The sequence below is a fragment of the Helicoverpa armigera genome, chromosome 14, assembly GCF_030705265.1.
Source record: "Helicoverpa armigera isolate CAAS_96S chromosome 14, ASM3070526v1, whole genome shotgun sequence".
Lineage (NCBI taxonomy): Eukaryota > Metazoa > Arthropoda > Insecta > Lepidoptera > Noctuidae > Helicoverpa > Helicoverpa armigera.
The window spans coordinates 4,883,802-4,903,936 of NC_087133.1; the positions used below are offsets into that span (position 1 = coordinate 4,883,802).

At 35.2% G+C, this 20,135-nt stretch overlaps 1 protein-coding gene across 3 annotated transcripts in view; it reads right to left on the reverse strand.

Moving 5' to 3' along the window:
• Window positions 1–20,135, reverse strand: part of LOC110380081 (homeobox protein abdominal-B) — a 92,704-nt gene that overhangs the window by 31,387 nt on the left and 41,182 nt on the right. Inside the window, exons 1-2 of one of the 3 annotated variants that reach the window (XM_021339951.3) lie at window positions 16,523–16,847; window positions 3,611–3,675 (exon numbers count right to left, since the gene is read on the reverse strand). The gene's annotated coding sequence lies outside the window, so the exon portion shown is untranslated. Of the gene's footprint in view, window positions 1–1,269; window positions 1,432–3,610; window positions 3,676–16,522; window positions 16,848–20,135 lie in introns of those variants that run through there. The other 2 variants (XM_021339959.3, XM_049836941.2) reach the window with 2 other exon arrangements.

Sequence of the window (20,135 nt, forward strand, 5' to 3'; positions counted from 1 at the left end):
AATGTAGCGGACCTATTGCCATGGTTATTTGGACACAATAGAAAATACTGATGGTGGCATACCAAAATCGTTGATGTGTAAAGATATAATATCAATTCTATTATCAGAAAATAGCAGTCCAAGATTGAAGTCAAAATAGCCTTATCGTTATTGATAAAATAAGGGGTTTGCCGCTCCTAGACTAGGGAGTTCCAGGTAGATAAGAACGTTGGATCAAGAATCAAGGGCAATACGGAGCTATAATTTGAGTAAATTGGGGTTTGGTCTTTCATTAATTCTATTTCAGTAGCTATAGATACGTTAGTAATTACTAAGTTTAATTAATTAAAAGATGTACCCACAAGTACCTTTACATAGGTAGCACAGATTTAAGTATAAGAAGCCTAAAAATAAGAACACCTTAAGTTTTTAATAAATAAAAATATTCTGTACAACTGTATGTACCTAAGGCTTGACGCTTATTCAAATTGTACAATTAAAATAAAAGTTGGGATCATAATAGGTAAGTATCTTGCTAAATAAAGATATTATTAATCAAGTAAGTAAGTAAGTAGTAGAACAATTTTAAACCTGAATAATATTTATAAAAATACCAAGGAATGAACCACACTGCTATTGAATTGCACAGCACTTAAAACAAGGTTGGCCTCTGCGAAGGTTTAAATTGAATTAATTTCTACTTATATAATTTTATGCCTATCTAATATTATATCCAATGAAGTCTTTATTATGTTTCAACCATAAACGGGTAATAGAAAACTTAACAAAATAAGAAAATATGTAAGCATTTAAAATTAAAATAATCCGCGCATAACGTTTGGAGATAATTATCTGCAGTAAATTAAGTTGCATCCTAAGATCATTAAAATGTTAACCAGTCGGAGGCTATCGAGACAAAATTTAACATACAGCGACCACACACCACGTGGAATTCAGTATCGGACCCTCAGATTTATAATTCAATTTATTTAAACATACCTGCCTGACAAGTTTCCAAGTAGCATTTCTGTAGCCATGCTGACTAACAGCCGTAGGTATATAAGTAAGTAGGTAACTTATTTATTGAAAGGAAAAATAATAAAAATGAGGTTAGAAACTTGCTCCAAGAAATGTTAGGCAAAGTTTTTGATCAAACCGCTTATTGATTCAAAGTGGACTTCAAAGATAGATTGGCTGTATTAATGAGTTTCTGATTAAATTTCCGTGATGTAATCTAAGCCAGAGACAGTTTTTAATTAGTTTCTAGAAAAAATCTTACAAACAACGTACCTAGAGACTGTTCTCCGTCGCCATCTGTGTTTGACGTTCAATGAGATATGTTTGGCGCGACTCCAAACGCCGCGCATTCGTTTACACCCTATGTTTACATCAAAATTATTCTTCTGAACTAAAACAAAACATAATATCCACATGTTTCGTACACAACACCACTATATCGTTTAAAATCTGAAACTATACTGACTGGTGTAAGTCAGCTTTCTCTTTGCTTGCAAAAAAAACTAATTTGAATTTTAATAGAAAATTGGGTCAACATGCCTTTCTAGGAAGAGTTTGTGCGTTTGCTTGCATTGTCTTTATGTAGATGCAAGTGTGTTCAAACATAAACATTTTTTCATCGGAATATTAATAAGGTCTTGACAGAAATATTACCTATGCAATTGTGCCCTTTTTCGATTTCTCTACTGACTTTGGTTGGGATGGAATTGAAAAATATAAAGGAGCATTTTGACTGTGTCTCAATCTTGTACAAAATGCACAATACCTGTGTAAGTATTGAAAACATTTACTTACCTACATGATTACAAAAGCATAATTTTTCAAAACTAAACTAAAAACCTATAGGAAATTTCAGGAGTGCCCTGCAGTGTCCTAAGTTCTTGGAATACTTTGAAATAAATTTTATTGTAAGTAGGTATATATATTTTTAATACATAATTATTTTTTAAAAAAGGTTAAATTACATAAACTAGCATTTCCCAATAAACATTCAACATTGGGAAGCTCTACAAAACTGATTAAAAATAGCGCCCTCTTACGGAAAAGTGCCAAACTTTTAGACGCTTAAAAGCTCCTCACTCAAGAGACGGAATAGAGCAACAATTTTATCATACATTGGCAAATGTGAATCTTAGTGTAAATTAATAGTTTAAATAACAATAAAATGAGATATATGGCACTTAGGTAATAAACCTGTACACTTTATTAGAGTAACATTACCTAGTGGCATTAAATTAAAGTTTGTTAACAATCTCTTTAGTATTGCAGGTCACCTTGGCAGTGTACCTATATTATCTAAACAGTTTACTTCTGCAAAATAGGTATATCATAATAAGTATACTCTGTTAAACATTTAGGTCTGAAAGGCATTAAAGCAGCTTCAGAAGAACTGAAATTAAATATTTTGTATACCTATTACATTTTTTTCATGTATTGTTTAGGTTTTCCACAAAATCACAGTATTTTCTTCTAAGTATGTTGAATAGGTACCTATTCTGCTTGAAAAAAAATGAATTCTACATAAAAGTAGATGGATTTAATATTGATCTATTGAATTCTACTTTTATTTTCATGAAAATTGTTATTCTTAGATGAAATACAAAAGATTGTGGGCTACGTTGATAGGACTCTGCATTTATTATCCAAATTGAAAACAGCGCCATCTTGACCAAATCGAAAGAATCGACTTCTACCTGGAGCAGGGGTCACAAACATTTTCATACAAAAATCTCAATTTATAAATAAAAATATATTTTTATTTAAGTAGGTTATTCTGTGGTTTCTTATCTTTATTTCGTACAATATTTCTTTTTATTTAATTTTGTATATGGATATTTTTTTATATTGACGGGCAAGGTATAATTTTTTTTTTTCATATCGCTCAATAGATTATGAATTAATATTAACTGTAAATACCTGTTACTTATTAAAACAAATATAAAAACAAATGTGTCACAGAAATCTTTTGCAAAGTGGTAGGCAGATACATATTTTACAAGAATTTTATTTAACAAAGGTTGGTAACATCTGATCGTGGGCCCTCCCAATCGGCAATGATACAATCAAACTCACACACCAACAATCTTTGTATGTGTGCGTAAGAATTTCAGCTGCAGGGCCATTGCCATGCCGAGCTATCGACGCCATTTTACTTTATTTGTTGTCTCTTTTCCCCACCCGAGATACGACCGAAGCGTAATGAGAAAAAAACTTGTTATGCTATCTCTTTCACACAGCGACGGGAGAGCCGGGTGATCGCAGCGTGAGTTCTTTCGATTCGAGAAGGGGAATGAAAAATTAAAAAGAAAAAAAGTATGGCGATACCGTTCGAAGCTTCGGTAGGACGGTCCGTAACCGGCGGACATTTTTGAGATACTTAGGTACTTGGAAGATGGCGGAAACAAAAAATGTCATTTTACGAGATTGGATATTTTGTCGCCTGGGGTTACGAACCAGTTTTGTTGTTGTTATTTATTTTCTTGAAGATGATTGGGTTTCTCATTTCTGATTCTAATATTTGATAACGTTGAACTTTTATGAAATCTATCTAGCTATTTATCCACAAAATTATTATGGTATGTAAATTAGTTAAATAAGAAGTTCATAGTCTTACCTTTTAGGCAACGTCTTGCAGATAATTAAGCGGACTTTTCTTGCTTCATACCATTTTGATGAGATCTGAAAATAAACAAAAACTTTTTGAGAAAATGCTGCGATAAGTTACCGTGTGAATTAGCACTGAAAACACGAAGGGAAAATAACGTTTTAATTTTAAAGAATTTATCTACCATGTTAGTAGAACCTACCCTGGTACCTATTAGTCGCGTAGGTAGCTAGATACTAATTTTTAGTCTTATCCGACACGTCATTATTAAATAGCAACTGCCTGAAAAAGACCTTTACCTAGAACTATTTTTATTGAAGAATTGAGAATAGGAAATTCTTATCACACAAGAAATTTAACTCCCAGTTAGCAATTGCATCTGCGAGCAAAAACTAAAACCTAGACAATAAATTACCATCACCTTCCGGTACATAATTCTTTTACGTCTAATTTATATACCCAATCAGTCTTATTTATAGTAAACAGTGGCGGAACACAAAACATTGCTTAGTTGCAGCAGGGTACGTTAAGCGGTAAGTACCTACACAACGACTTCTCATAAATTAACTCAGTACGTACATATAGTGCAGTAACATCGATTATTTACAGCCACATACCTCTGAGATAATCTTTACTAAGTGCACGTTTTAGTGGCCGGCCCGAAGCGGTTTGCCACTTCACTTTATGGTAAGTTAAGCAAATATTAATGGCGGTGAATTTATGACACTCTAAACTAAAGGTGCTGTGATCTCACTGTCTTTTGCCGGTGACTGTACTTTGTTAGGTGTTTCGCGTGTATGGTTACTGCTTTTATGGCGCGGTTATGATTAAAGGTTTTCTAGGCTTTTAGTTTCTGTGAAGGTTAGGTGTAATGAGTAAGTAGATAGATCGGTACATAGCCTTATTAAGTATCTATAGGCTGTGAGGGGCTCCTAAGTTTGCTGTCATTTATCTGTAATATTTTTGAGCTAGGTTTTACCTAAGAGGTCTAGGTATCTTCCGTAGCTAAGTAAGTAGTCTTATAAACGCTTCTTCCTCTTATGCATTTTTCGATACTTCAAGAAGTGGAAAGTATTTACTTACCTACGTGTCCCTACCCACCTACTTACCTATAGGTACTTATTTCCGCTTCTTAAAGGTTTTACCATCTATCGGAAAGCTATTTAGCATAGAGCTTTTGCAAGGAAAAGCTACCAGTTCAAGTAAGAATTATAGCCACCAATAAAAAAAATATTTACTACGGGCGACTGCAAAGGCCGGAGGCGAAACTCAGCGGAGTCGCGTCCACCGCGACGACTATCGCGTGATTGATACGCAATAAAGTGAATTTATTACGAGACCGCTATAAACGCACGCCCGAATGGCTAATCATCTATTAATCGCAATTTAACGCATCAACACTGTCAAATAATACTTGAAAGAACAAGCGATAAAAGTTTATTGCGCACTCGTGACGAAACGCTGTGCACTATGGTATCGCTCGCGCACGGCGCCGGCGGCGGGCGGCGGGTGTGCGCGCTAGCGACGAATAGGCGCCGCCTTAATTTGCTCCAATCGCGGCCGTGTAAGGCGACACTATAAAAAATGCATAAAACCACACGGAAGGACTCACAATGCTCCATAACCTACCGCAAAAGTTTGACATTACAACAGCGCGATTGTTTCTTTGTTTATCGTATAAAATTTATAGGTGCCGCTTACCGTTTACGAGAGCACGGCTATGGCCGTTGAACTTTGAATCGCTTGATTACGGTTTTTTAATGGTTGAGTGCGAATATTCGTTAATATTTCATTGTTAGCTGACGCATTGTATTCGCGAGGCTCGGGCGTGCTTGCCTGCCTAATGTAATCTACACCCTTGCGAGTCATACGACCTCGAAGCACGACTGCTGGTTGCTCATTCCTCGGCCTCTCAAGAAATGAATGTGAATTGCCTTCGCTAATGGACTTTAAAAGAAAAATATGAAAGCTTTCGAATACTGGCTTTGGGAAAGCACCTTCTTGGCTAACAAGTTACTAATGACTGCAGGCTATCGAATTAACTCATATAGCTAAATACTTTATGTGTTACCCAAGTTCAGTGCTAGGTCCTATTGACAGAATTCTCTAGACAAAAGTTGTGATAAAAAAGCGTACGGATATGACAGGTCCAACACAATTGTAGGTAGGTGCCTATGTACCTATGATGAAAATTCTATAGTAAAATGTCAATATTCTTACGTGACCGAATTTATTTTCCCGTAGCCGCTCGAAGCTATAAAACTAATGGGTGGAATAACGCAACGGAGCGATGTACGTAGGTATATTCAGTGAAGTCAGCAAAACGGCTTCAAAGGTTTTTAGTACGCAGCAAGGAAAATAAGACTCGTGTCATGTATTAAGCATAAAGTAGATAAAAGCAGAAAATATTATTTAATCGCTACGTGGCTACGAGGCGTAGCAAAGCATATTTTGGTACATTGTAAAAAATTTCGTATTTTAGGAGGGGCGCGAATTAATTAAATAACATTAAATGACTAGCTACTTAGGTACTTATTTCAGGATTAGCCCAAGTTATTGCCTTTCTAATTCAGAGAAGGAATTGACAAAAGATAGGTTTTATCTTTCTCCCAACTCCCATATCTACGTACAGATACGTATATTGCGGCTATTAGATACGTAATATCGTTCCATTCAAAGGCGCAGCGAACGTATCGCGATCGCCCAAACACCGGTTGTTTGGTGATGTTGTAAATCAAATCATCAATTATCGACAAGCGTTTACACTCGTGACGCCGCCGTGTAAACAATCTGGACATTAAAACTGCTGCTACCTACGTTTTACGACTATTCAATTTGGGGGAAAATCGATTTTATTCGCCTGATTTTCAATCGATTCACGGGTAAAGTTGCTCGGAGATTACCAACTTGGTGTTTGGCTTTCGATTTTTTTACCGAAGCTAGGAAGTGGTTGGCGGATACTGTTCAACACGGAAGAGATGCACGCGAGGTAAACAACGCTGTTGTAAACCAACGTTTATTTAGTTAGTGCTGTACTATACATCAATCTGGAGACGTAATTGGATTGGGGAAAGCGTTTCATCAAAAAATAGGAACTTACATGCAATCACTCACCTACATAACTTCAACATTCTTCAACCTTAACGGGTACCAGCACGAACAGAACTATTTCCAGCAGTGATTTCACAATAACCTCCGTTTCAACCACGCTTTTCACTAATCAAAGTTCATTTAAAGTGGAGCACCAGCCGATATAAAGTCACTCTTAATTCCGAGTGCGTCCATCGGAGTCATCAAGTCGACTGACTCTATGTACGGGCTAACAATTGTATCACATATTTATGCCACTAACAAAACACTAACAAATTGATATGTTTATCTACAAAGGACTATAAATTCATTCAGGGCGAGCCCACCCTTTAGCGAGGGGACCCACCCTTCATATTTAAAAAAATTGCAAAATATTACATAAATAATAAAAAAGACCGGCATTCCCCCATGATGTCCCCGCTATCTGTGAGATAGATATAATTTTGGCTAACTCATAGTTCCGGGGAAATGGTCCGTGATGCTTCTTTTGAGATTTAAATTTGTTTCATGCATTATTCATTGCAAGAGTCTCTGAAGACATCGGGGAGCGCGCTTCAAAACTACATGTAAATAAGGTTATATACAATATGATCTAGAACAAATTCCACAGTAGAATAATAAAGAAAATGATGATGAAAACTTTTTCACACCGAAATGGAACTGAGAATTAATTAGCAAGCTAAACTTCCCTAGATCGGGATAAGGGCACGAGAACAGAGTTTGTTATGTACCAACTAAATTAATTTTCTTTGACACCACCCACCCCAAACATTTTCCCTCCACAATTACATTAATAACCCGCACTAGATCACACCGCCACCCTTTCCCATACAATTTGAAGTTAACCCTAAAATGGTGCCCATCGCCATTAAAAAATCAAACTGTGACGGACTATAGGGGTGTTCTATGTTTTAATTTAATATTTTATTTGATGGGAAAAGTTGAAATTGTTAATGCGTGGGGATATAATAATCGTCAATTTGATTGGTCTCTCGAGTATTGGTGTAAGATATTATTTTCTTGTGACTGCAATCAGTGTATATCTTAGCCATAAAATCGTAATGGTGAGCGTAGTTCGAAATACTGTTGTTTTTTTTTCTTGACTTGGTTCTTCAATCAAGAGTTGATTGTTATGTGTGTGAGCTTACTACAGTTTTTTTGAGCAAGTAAACTAATAAAAAGTTTTATAGTCAGTGTTGTTCAATGATTACTCTTTCAGTCCAAAATAACTTGGTACGTTGACAAATGAATTAACAATGATGATTTCATTGCTTTGAAAGCTCAAAAATAAATAAAGTTTTTCTTAGAAAATCTGTTAATCAATGCTATATCAACGCCAATTTTATTTGGGGTCGGCGCAGCATGTTTCATCTCTAGAATTAGGCGCTTTTTTACACCAAAACAAAATAACGAATACCAACACGTTTTCATCATAAAATGCACAAGCCATTGTAGATAGGTATGAAACAAGAGAGGATGCGGATATAACCCGGGTTCTATATTTAAATCTGGTTTTTGTTTCCCCGGCTAGGCGTCGGGCCTTTGGGTACTAATTCGGCTCGTTTACGAGCATCGCCAGATCACCCGGGCCAGATGCGGCTCCCACGCCGCTAATGTCCCTTCAGACGGACGTGGGATGGCGGTGCGACGAACTGTTGCGGCTGCAGTTATTACAAGGCTTGCGTAGGTTTTTGTGATGTAAGTATTTTGTATTTAGAAAAAGTTTGAGTTTTACTTCGTCTGAGTTCTTAAAGTCGAATATAATTTGTACAAATACGTAGATACATAGAAAGTCTTCATGTAATCTAATGTCAAAATGACAATATTCCTAGTGTACTTACACAATGAATCTGAAATTATTAGAGCCTAATAATAGCTAAAGCCAATTTTTTTACATCACTGCAAAAATTAAAAGAATGAAAATGAAAGTTAGTATTCACATGAAGAAAAATACGCTGCCAAATTAATTCATGTGAAAGGTCTTTACCCTATCGCTTCGTCCTACACCTTGTGAGCCCTGGTATAATAATATCCAGCCGAACAATTTATCGACATTACTCTGCCCACAATCCAAAATGTTTGGGGACATTCTGATTGGGTTTCAAAATACAGCCTTCTTGGCTCCAAAACTCTTTAAGTGGTTATACATGTTTTCTTATGTAGATGGGATTTTTAAACTGTTTGTGTCCACGGTTATATTTTATAGAAGCGTTGATTTCTTTTTTGTTTTAAAGTTTCTTCTAAATATTTGAACATGATTGTGGTTTTAGCCTGGTCAGTAATAAGTAAATTATTTCTTTTTTAAAGTAGATTACCAATTTAAATCTGCTTAAGTAGCTATCGCAAGTGATAAAGTTTTTCTTTCTTGCCTATTTAAATAAATATCCAAGTAGGTTTTATCTACATGCCTTTAGAGAATTTATTTAATAACTTTAAAGAGATTACAGCAATAACATAAAACGAATTAGGTAAGCATACCTAGTTGTATAATAAAAAAATCCATAAAATTTCAAAAAAACTTAAACACTATCCAACAAAAACAAACGACTGCAGATACCTACATAATTGCCATACCAGTAATATTTATCGCAATCATAACAGATGATTAGATTTCAGTGCTGTTGCAATCGTAACTACCAGTGAAAGCCAATGAAACTAGCTTCGAATTAAATAACGTTGTAAACGAGGCACGCTTCTAACAAATCATAAGGCTAGCTATACGTTATAAATCTCAACTTTTTATGTACCATTAAAGCTTTTATTAGTTATTAACACGTGTTAAACGGTTAAAAGACTAAAACATTTGTAGAAAAGTCCGGTCATTAACATATGTAGGTATGATATAGTTGGGCGCCTACCGTTTTCAGTTGCTCACTAATTACGATTGTATGATGGCGGTAAAAATAATCTCTAGTAATAAATATTGGGCTTAAAATGAGGATGCACCTTCATATAAGTATGTAGTCAACTTGTGGCTAATACCGAAATAGAGGCAGTAAATTACCGCATTGAGTTATTTTTCCTTCTTAATTCTTATTCGTGTTTTTATGTGACGTTAATTACAGGTGTTACATAATAATTCCATGGTATTTCATGGCCAGTTTTCGAGACAAGAATTTAGAAAATATGGGATGAAAGCAAAAGATATGTGAAACGGCTTAAAACAAATATTTACCAGAGCTAAGACATGAATCTTATTAAATAGAATTTTAGTATGAAAGCTACGGAAAATTAAAAGAATACTCATTCCTAAAATTATGTATTGAAACGTTAATAAATAAGTTCATTAGAATCGCATTAACCGTAACATCAACTTCCTCTCAAACTAGGACCATAATATGCCAATAAAACCTCATAATTTCATTATGTTGTAAAAAGAACTAGCAACTAAACATTTACAGGCGTTACTTAACACGATAATATCAAATTAACATTAATAACCGACATAAATCAATTATTCGTCTCAAACAGTCATCGACTTTTAAATCGTAATAAAATGTACAAACGGCAGTCAATTTATTTATTGCCTTAAAGTTGTAAAACGATATTACACGCCATAATGACGTGTGTTATTGGCATTTATTTCAACCATTTTACCATCAATGACCACTTATTCAAAGTTTATGTTTATTGTTTAATTAAAAACAAATTAGTTACACATAAACAAACGTTGAAAACTCGAGTTGGGATTCTAGCGTTTGTTCATCGCGTAAAACGTTACTCAACTTGCTGAAATATATATGGTTAATTTTACCGAATATTTTCTCACGAGTAAAGCGAGCCTTGTCACTTAACAGTGACTTACCGCCGTATATACATAGGTAGTTACATAAACGAGCCGGGTTCACAAGGCACCAGCCGACATAAGGCAACATTGTTGTCTCTTACACATGCACCGGACCTTATAAATTTGCGCTTGATTTATTTATTACTCGCACAAAATGTCAACAATACAACGTTAAAAGTGAAACCAAAAGTATTGTACAAGAAAGGGTGTCCGAGCATTGTGCGCGCACCCTGTTATGCAAATCAGTACGCTGAAACCGAAAGTGTAACTATAGCCTAACAAAGAGTCCCGACTTGCGTAACCCTTACATAAATTATCGATACGCATTAGGCAAATTTCCTTCGCCTCTATATGAGGTCTTGAAAAACCAGACAAAACGAGTCCGAAATCAACAAAAAAAAACAAATTATCGACTGTATTATCTTTCTTCCAAGTCGTTACGACTCGAAAGGGTGAAATTTGCATAATATTCAAATAACTCTTTCTGGTGAAATATTTTGGCTTTTGTGGTAAACTTTACTTTCGTTTTTGGCTTGGAAACGTATTTAATAACCTATAGTTAGTGCTTGGCGTTCGGCGCAAACGGTTTTGTGCGTGATTTTAAATAATTTAGATAGCGCTTGAGTTGGTAGGATGTTGTGTTCGTTAAAAGTTTTCATGAAGAGCGATCGTGTCGTACATATTTCGATAAGTCCGTTACCGGTGCTCATGATTTATATTCAGGTGTGTTCGTGTTACCGGATAGTTAAGTTTTTACTGTCACGATAGAGGGCCCGTTGAGTGAACTCGACGATTTGTTTATCGGTAACAGCGAAGCGACGACAGGCAGGGACGCGGTATCAAACCTGTATGTACCGATCTCTTTATGTGTAAGTGTTAAGTTTAGTACCCTATTTATAGTTTTTTGGTTGTATCAAGTTAGTGGTATCAAAGTGGCTAGGTGTGTTTAGAAACTCGTAAGCCAGCCGTGAGAATTTTTGTATTTACGTTTATTAGAAAGAACTGTGAGGGGAAAGCTAGTTCGAGAGTCTATGAAATAAACGAACAGCAATCCACAAGTAAAATAATAGTAATCCATGATTCTCGTTTTCAATTTATTGCTATATATGGTTATATTCGTTTCTAGGAAAAAACGAAATGAAAGTAAATAATTCTCTCCCCACGCATGCTTTTTGTGCTGTTTCATGATAAACTAGCGTCATGCGTAGATATTTCTTCAGTCGTAAACTAAAAAAGAATGCTATATAAGTAATCTGCCTTTATTAAACCTTACAAACATTTAAACCAGTATTTAATTAAGTATGTCATTGTAAGATGGATAGGTAGGTAACTGTTTAGCGTTTAGTTTAGCGTTGGTACGCTGAATACTTAGCTGAAACAATAGGTAGGTATTATTATAATTATCTTAAAAGTATGACAGCTTTGAGGAACAAGTCAGAGCTAGAGCAAAATTTCAATTAAAACACTTTGTCCAACTGTATTTTCAAACTGTAAACAATACCTAAGTAAGTATGAAAAGTGATTTACAAAACGAACACGTCATAGGTTTCTCGCAAAATGACATATTTATGAACAATTCTAGACTAGACGGTATTCCATTTAGTTAATGAACAGAATATCTAATGAAAAATATGAGTAAGCATGTCTGTTACATGATGTCATTACAAAGTGTGGACACGCAATTAGTTTCCAATAGCAAAAAATATTTAATATTAATATGTACTTACGTATGTTTAAACTCTCTAAATTCTTGTGTTTTGAACTGTGTAATATAATAACTTATTCGTGCATAACCACCGACTACATATTTAGTTTCACAGTTAATATGCAGTGTCCTTATCACTTAAACTAAGTTTACTTTTTCTGTCTTTGTTACTTTCACGGCTTAAGCATTTGTAGGCCGGTACGCGTAAATATTCATAGTGGATTTTAAAACGCAATTTTAAAAAAATACAGTTTCTATCTAAGTAAAATTACCCTTTCTTACAACTCAATTCCAAGCCTAGAAATTGTCATAACCGCAACGCGAGCGACTCAATCCAAGATGGCGTCACAAACCGCACACCATTCATCAGGGGAATTGTCATAAAATAGAAGTGGACGGATCACAGGCTCATGATTACTATGAATCATCATAAATCAATCCCTCTTGCCCGCACCATCTAATTGCTAGATCTCGTAATAAATCAAACTTTTCGGGACTTCGGGAGTTCGAGTTTTCGGTGTGCGGGCACAATTTTTTTATAGGTTGTCGGTTTTTGGTGTCGTAAACCATGGCTGAAAGTTTCTGACGGATTAACGACGCGGCTTTAAAGGAATTCGGTGCCGTTCTGTAATGTGATATTCAGCTATTTTTGTGGATACCGAAATAATAAGTCAGTTATTTGGTTTTTGGGTCGTGGTTATGATTTTGGCAGAGCAAAAAGGCAAAGCAAATAAGCCGTAGGTAGATGTTTTTGCGTTTTTTCCACAGAAGTAAGTAACAAAGAACAACCTACTGCAAAAATTAAGATGTATTCGGCTTTCATTTGTCATGGCTTTGCCAAAGAAAATGAATTCACTACCTATATCTCGTCAACAGGAATTAAACTACAAGAAAAAAGCCTTTCACACGTTTTGAAATAACAAAACACATAATAAACGCAAAAACAATACCTAAAACTGAACCTCCCAACAAAAGTTTGATAAACCAAAAGATTTTAATTTAACGCTTGATTACATTTCATTACGGGACACATTGTGTTATAACACGTAGGCACGCTCGCTATCAATCCAATTTCGTTGTTTAATTACTGTAACCATTCTACAGAACAAACACTTGTACAGTCGGGGTAAGGTTGGGTTATACCTACCGACGTGGCTTTGTACCAACCTGGCAACGTGGCCATTTCACACCTACAAACTCATCACGGAGTTAATCCAACGTAATTGACTCTCGCTGAGAAAGCTATAAATGGATATTGACTGTGCCAATAAACCCCTCACAATTAATACGACTGCGGGCACTCATATAAATCTCTATGTATAGTAAAAATCCACCTCTGCTGTAATGGACACCGTTTCCGTAAAGTAGAGTTACTTCGTCGGCTATTGTAGGCTTTCGTGATATCGATTTTCTCACGAAATAACTTTACGGTGTAAATTGATATTTTCTTTTTCCTCTTCGTTTATATAGATACTTCAACAAAACTTATTTGAGAGTAAGTAGAAACAAAAATGTACCTAAGCACCAAAATATAATTCGTAATGATTTATATGATAAGAGCAGGAGGATGATTATGATGACCTGATTGTGATATGCGGGCTTATGTCCAACTTAACTCGTTGATGATTATTGACTTCAATTTATACCTGAATAATAGGTCAAACCAGTTACATTCTAAAACTTGTCTACCAATTTTGCCTTGATATTCTGCACAAGAAATCTATAGATAAAAATTACTTTCAGCTCCACTGAGTTTTCCCGTATAAAAGGCAACGTTTTTCCTCTAGACACCAAGATATATTTTCCTTGGTACCTCTAAAAGATTCAGAGACATAATTCAGGGGTGGTCATTATCTTTCCAAGTTACGGATACGGGCGCACTGAACGACAACGCTCTTAGACCGTAAATAAGTCTGGCGTTTTGAGAGCCTCGCCTAGCATTTTACGTGCATTGGCAAATACTTACGTACAATGCGACAATAAACCTTATGGAATCCCAAATGCGCTAAATAAAGGTTGCCTGAACTACTAAATTGTGCTTTATGGCTCGCATGAAACGGTCCAATTTTCTGTGTCAGCTTTCAATACGGGCTTGCAACGCTACGCCAGCAATGGCGACTCACGATTCGAAAACAGATTTATGATCGGCACGATAACGGGCTTGCGATAAAAATTTTACCATACCAAGGAGCACGTAAGTTCCACTACACACGACAGATTTAGACCGAAGTTAAAAGCACGTAGGATGAACAATTTGGGGTGGGTAGCTACAGTGACTCAAACACTTGAAAACCAATTTTGTTTGAAATATAAGACTTAAAATAAAACCATTCAGGTGGTTTTAGAGGACTAAATAAGTCAACTACATAGGCAGTATTTTGTGGTTCAGAATTTTGTCATGATCGTTGATGAAGTTAATATTTTTATTTGAATGTCTAAAAGAATGACTATGTTTTCAATTGAGTTTTTTTACCAAAGTTGGAAAGTGTGTAAGTAGGTAGAAGTTCGAATACCTTCCTTGTCTAAAAAAACGTGTGACACGACACTGATGTTCCTGAACCACGAACAGTGATCGTGGCAATTAAAACAAGTCACTACCTTCATGTTACATGATAGCAACGGTCACGATACTTTATTTTTTATTATTACTATATGACATTACTGAAAAGGTTTTTCACAAAACCAAATTGAATATTCTATGTCTCCAATATTATTGTGTTTATAGAACACCCTTGCAACTTCAATCAAAAATGAAGATGGAGAGAAATCGAAAATCGATTTACACTTTATTTAATTAGATCTTTTCCTTATATCGAAGCGTCGATTTAGATGGAACCAATTGTTGAAAATAGCAAGAACCATATTAGTAGGTAAGAAAATCAGCAATTCCACAACTTTCAACATGTGTAGGTAAGCTAAGACAACGGTATAGTTGCCATTCTTCGACTTTATAGATAGTACCAATATGGTATTTTTATCCAAGTATGTACTAAAATAATGTTCTAAGGTGTACAAACGACCCCGAGGAACGCAGAGGTGACACATAAATCATTGTTACACCGCTATACAAAATTGCCAACACCCACTCTCAGGATATAGGCGATAACTAGGAAGACGATCACAACACCAGAAAACCCGACTGGAAACTATAAATACGAGATGAAAGGCCGCCGCGAACACACGAGGTCGCATGCGCGGGATAAAGCAATATTGTTTTGAGCTTAGTCACAACGACTGCGCGTGAGTATAGGCGTACGTATGTTAAGTAGGCGCATACATCGAACAAAGACGTATATATGCGGCTCGGATAGGCTCAATGCTATACGAGACGGCTTTTGTTTTCGTGCATTTCAGGAGGATTCATGTTTGATTGCGTATTGTCCTCGTAGCGTTGAAACGGACAGCTTGACTTCTATTGTAATTCTACAAAATGGATGAGCGGTCGCCTAAAGGATTGTGGAGAAACGGGTTATATCTTTTCTTTCTGAGAAATATTTTGTTACATATCTAATACGGTTCTAAAAATTCCGTTCAAATCTTGCGTAGAGCCTTTTATATTACAGGCCATTAGAAGACACCTACATGGGTGTAATGAAGGTAGTTTTTCCGTGTAACCCGTCGTAGGGACCGACAAGGTTAAGTGAAGGATCAAGAATTGTAAAATGGTAGCTCAATCTTTTTAAAGCTATGAATGATGGTATAAAGTTGATGGAGTTCAAGACTATATTAATTCATTTCTTCAAATACAGACTTTGTAAAACCAAACAAGAACAGGTAAGTGCAGTCTTTTTGTTAATCCATTGAGGGAAATTAGTACACATGACAGTAAAAGAACCATGCTTTATTTCACAGATGTAGGTATCTGAAAAATCTTTCATAAATCTGTTTTACAAATCTTACATTATCTGCTTAAATCCAAGGATGGTTTATTAAAAAGTTCATGAAAAGAATATATTAGCATAACTATTGACCAAGCTAAAGATATGACTGCTGCTCACTTATACAATGCACTAATCTTTTAAATTAAATTAAATAAAGTGAAACATTTGAAGAAAATGGATATCTTTTTTGAAAATATCCGACGGTTTTGAGTAAAGGGAAAAAGTTTTTTCAGCATTGCATGTAACAAATATTCTTTTAGAGTTCTTGTTAAAAGCTGGGCACCTATGTCAGCGTATGAACTAGTCCATTATATTTAAAAAATATATCAATTCATAATTTATAGATACCTACTACTACAAAGAAAATATTTAAAAATTAAAACATCAAAGCAATTAATCTGAAACACAGCGCACTGATTTCAAAAAAATGTAACAACATAATCATAAAAATTACTCACTAGTAATCCATAAATCTCCTAATTCTTCTGGCACATAATGACTCTGAGTCATAACTGTGTAATGAAGTTATAAACATGCAACTATACTCATGTAGCACTCTGTGAAAATCAATGTCCGAGCAAGACTCGCGATAAGACGGCAGACGGCGCACGATTCGAAACGACGACGATTTCCCATGGAAAATGTATGTACGCTTATCGATTATTGTAACACCGTATTCGAAATTTAAAAATTAAACTTTAGAACGAGTCCGCCGCCATCTTGGTCCGGCGTGCGTAAACGCCTGCGCGCCGCGACCACCGCGAAATTACAGCCGGCGCGCGCTCCACCGCTCGCGCGTTTAAAAATAAAATAAAGTTAAAACAACGTCATTTTGTGCACGTGTGTGTGAGAGGGCCGGTATTTATTTATAGGCTAGTAGCTATGTAAATAACGAACGACTGAGTCCGGTCCAGCATTTCTTGTGGTTTGCAAAACGTCTTAATTCGAACGTGCTCGTAGCAATTCCCGCAACCTACTTTGTGCCTGAACCAGATGACGTGACTACTTTATTATTCTTACAACCTACTCGTAAAGATATAGGTACATACATATGACTCGGTAACCTTCACTAAATTCCAATGAGTGGCCAGTAGATATTGTTGGATTACAGACTCGGTCAGAATGTTAATCAACGAAGTTGTTCGAACATGAAAAGCAAAAAGATAACAACGGCAATAATTGCAATCTTTGGAGCCTTTGAATCTTGCGATCATCAACAGCTAGATTGAAAACTAAATTGAAAGTGGGCTCACGAGAGAGTACCATTTCACAGGGTGTTTTTCAAATCTAAGGACTGTTCAATGTTAGAATCAGGTTTGAGACTCTTGTATATATGTAGTAAAACATAGTCAGGTATTCGGGTGTTCTGTATTCCATTCGTTGGCATGTTGTTACTTTAATTTTCATAATAATTATTATACCAAGCATAAACAAGCTTTGAACATGATAAAACATTCCTGAAGTAAATAACTGGCTATCAAATTGTGGAAATATTTGGCCTCATAGTTCTACCCACGCAAGTTCCATAGCATTAATTACTAAAAAGATACGTTCTTGAAATAAATCAGTCGTGTATTGCGTGAATATTTATGTTAATTACAAATAACGAGGATTTAGGAGTGGTCTTCATTGCCATGTGGTTCGTTTTTCCCCATTTGTAGGTAAATTTTTCCATTTGAATAATTTAAATATTGAATAAATTTTCCTATTATCTGGTTTTCCAAGTATGTATGTTATGGCAACTCGGAAAATTACCAAACAATACAGACATATTATTAAGCAGGAGATCTTTTAAAATATGTATGTTGGATAAAGGCCTTCTGAATAAAACTAAAAACTTATCGATAGCACTTACGGGTAAAGGTAAGCATAGGTATATCACGTGTAGGTAGGTATGAATCATAGATGACTCAATATATGTACTTTTAGATTACGCATAATATTAAACGTAGTAGTATTAAAAAAATCGGCAGTGACACAACAGCCATACTACGTTCAAAAGACTAAAACATCATTACTCAAATATTTATCAACAGAAAAAAACTACATTTCAGCAGACTCCGCTGCAGTTTAATTACACAAACAAACGTTGTCTATTCGCTTTCATTATGCCATAACTTTAATATTAACATTTATTCTCTAGCTTATTATAAACGTTTATAAAGGTTAGGTCAGAGTTGCGGCGCGGTCGGATTAAGCCGAGCGAGATATTGCAAGGAAATATTTCAGCGCGGCGCGGGCGGCCGGTCGATGAACCCTGCTCCCCACGCCACTGCTTCAACGTACAGGGCTGTCAGATACTTAGCTTTAGAGGTATCAATATTATAACCGAATAGAATAACTATTGAAATAAAAAGATATAAGTACTTACAAGAAAATAAAATTGCAGTTTTCGAATTCAGAAAATTATATAAATATATAGGATAAATATGTGGCTATAAAAATATATAGGAAGGCATTTAATTAATCAAAACAATTGTATGTACTTCCTCTAGAGTAAGAAGTACCTACAAGTTTAAGTGTCACATTTAAAGACTTTTTAAAGTCAAAGCATAGGTATTTGAAAAAGCCATCCGACGCAATCGAAAACATCAACGAACCAGCTTTGACACAAGGAACCGTAGGTACAAGGGCACTAATTTCGAATCAAGAAGTTTATAGGAAAGGACCTATTTATGAAGTGAATATGTAGTTACTATTATTACGGCACACATTTCAACATAAACATCAATTACACAACTAAGTAAACGTAAATAAACAAAAAACGTTTGCTACGAAATTCGTAGCACCTTCGTAGCCATGTTAAACGTAATAATTCACGCATAAAACATTGAAATTACAACTGTTGAAACATTAAAATTAAAGTATTTGTAGTATGAATGTAGAAACGACCAATAAAACTGGATGCTGGCGGCCCTAATGCAACTCCTTCGTTCGCTTTTTAATTTTACTTCGCAGCTGACACACGCCTGTATAAACACACCCTTAAATATACAGTATATGTATGTATGTTCACTAACACCTTTTAATATAACACAGATATATTTGTGTGTGTGTGTGTGTACGTTTTTTAAAGTGCCGTTATACTAATTAACAGAATATCAAAAGCAGGTGAAGTCATATCTTCGGTAGGAATCAGGTAATTTCGATAAATGTGAATATATTTACTCGTGTAATTACGCTCTGATTAAAATAAGATAAGTTGAAGATTTACGTGTAATTGACTTATCTTGATACTTGCAAGACCATCAAATAGGTAGGTACATACCTCATTTGTGGTTTTTTCATATTTTTTGTTTGTTTAATTTATGTTTATAAACCCAACTGCTAAAGGAAGACAGGCCATTTTTTGTTGCCGTTAACTGTGCATCAAAAAAGGCTCATAAATATTAAATACTGAACTTCCTATTCTAATAGTATAATTGCTAGTTAGGTAGGTACGTAAGTCATATTAGTATTCAATGTATGGTACACCTACTTCGTTATAATCACCATAAATATCAATGCTCAAGCATATAATAACGCTTTAAAAAATATGTTTTTTCCCACTAACAAGAAAACATGTACCAAGTAACTGGAACTAGACATAAATATGAACTGTCAAAAGAAATAAAAAAAAATATATCTTGCGAATCGAGATTAGTATCTAAAGCCATAAAATTCTATGAAATAATTAATTGTAAAATTCTCAAAAATCAAACATCTCAATCTACTAGCAGGTAAGGAAACCAATTACAAAAATAATATATTGAAAACGTCAGCCTTGTTAGTTTTTTTTTTTATTTATTTAACAAACGTTTTTAATTTCTTGGCTTGTTCATTTTTTGTTGAACATTTATCTTGTTGCGAGTATCAAAATATTTAATCTAAACGCGATGTTTTGTTCCTTCCCCCGTGCAACGTAGACGAGGTAGAATGTTCCCCTTCGAAGAAGCCCCCGCCCTTCGAAAACAATAAATATGTCAGTGTAGGATATTAGACGACGCTAAGACGGCCTGTCTTAACTAAATTATTACGCTGCAACTTTTCCCGATGAGTTCTCCGCTCCAACTAATAACTTTTTACTTTTTA